This window comes from Aplysia californica, unplaced genomic scaffold (assembly GCF_000002075.1).
Source record: "Aplysia californica isolate F4 #8 unplaced genomic scaffold, AplCal3.0 scaffold00062, whole genome shotgun sequence".
Classification (NCBI taxonomy): domain Eukaryota; kingdom Metazoa; phylum Mollusca; class Gastropoda; order Aplysiida; family Aplysiidae; genus Aplysia; species Aplysia californica.
This window is the reverse complement of record NW_004797332.1, coordinates 11,639-12,750: the sequence shown is the minus strand read 5'-3', so window position 1 is coordinate 12,750 and position 1,112 is coordinate 11,639. Positions and strand designations below refer to the sequence as shown.

Genomic DNA, 1,112 nt, shown 5'->3' with positions numbered 1-1,112 from the left:
TAGTAGTAGTAGTAGTAGTAGTAGTAGTAGTAGTAGTAGTAGTAGTAGTAGTAACATCATCATTATTTAATATTATTTTTTGACATTGTTAAATTACATTATCATTATTGTCCTTATTGTTATTGTGATCATGTTCACACTTTATTACTTGCAAAAAAACAGAAACAAAACCACACGCACACAAAAACCCACGATGAGTTTATTGATATCTAAATCAATTATTCCAGGTAGACAAAGTCAGGCAGATACATAGTCTCTAGAAGGCTACCTATGACAGATAGTAACAAAAAGCGCATTACCGTCAGCACATGCCCGGCCTCAAATGGTAAGTACGACTAGGAAGTCCCTGTAAATCACACCCAAGGCACCATCGAACGGAAGTAATTGACACGCACTGTGTAAACACCGAGCCGCTTGCCTCACACTAGACAGACATCACGTGCCTCGCTCGAAACGAGCGACAGAGGTGAGCAGCTCTGGACTCCCGAGGACGACTCACACCCTCCCCCGCGGCGAGCCGGTCCTCTCCCCTCTTACTACTTCCTTCCGCTACCGACCCGGACATGCGCAGAGGGGTCCATGCTTCAGGCGGCAGACGTGTGGAGCCCTAAGACGCGCCAATAAGCGATGATTAAAACTTGTCTTCCCCTGACCACCTATTGTCACCCATCGATTTGACCAGGGGGGTGAGGAAGAGGCCCCACAAGAGTAATGAAAAGCATGTCGTTCTTTTCAACTGCAGACTCATTGCGGGGAAATGGCCCACTGTGGCTGGGGGTGAAGTGATTGCCCCGAACTAGCGAGTGGAGTGGAAGGAAGAGATCATTGGTGAGCACTAGAGATGTGGGTGGAGAATATGGGGTGAGAAATAGAATGGAATGAATTATGGAACTTTTGTGAGGATGTTCTTGTGTGTGTTTTTGTGTGTTTTTGTGTGTCTTTGTGTGTTTTTGTGTGTTTTTGTGTGTTTTTGTTTATGTTTGTGTTAGTTTGGTCGTCTGTTTGTGTCTTTGTTTGTGGGTGTGTATGTGCGAGAGAGAGAGAGAGAGAGGGAGAGAGAGAGAGAGAGAGAGAGAGAGAGATAGATAGATAGATAGATAGATAGATAGATA

The 1,112-nt window shown here is 44.9% G+C and overlaps 1 long non-coding RNA gene across 1 annotated transcript in view; it reads right to left on the bottom strand.

The window, feature by feature from the left end:
- LOC118477312 overlaps positions 1-644 on the bottom strand; it is a 79,927-nt gene extending 79,283 nt beyond the window's left edge. The window contains exon 1 of the long non-coding RNA XR_004858280.1: positions 300-644. This is a non-coding gene — a long non-coding RNA (uncharacterized LOC118477312). The remainder of the gene's footprint in view (positions 1-299) is intronic.
- Between the last annotated feature and the right edge of the window lie 468 nt (positions 645-1,112).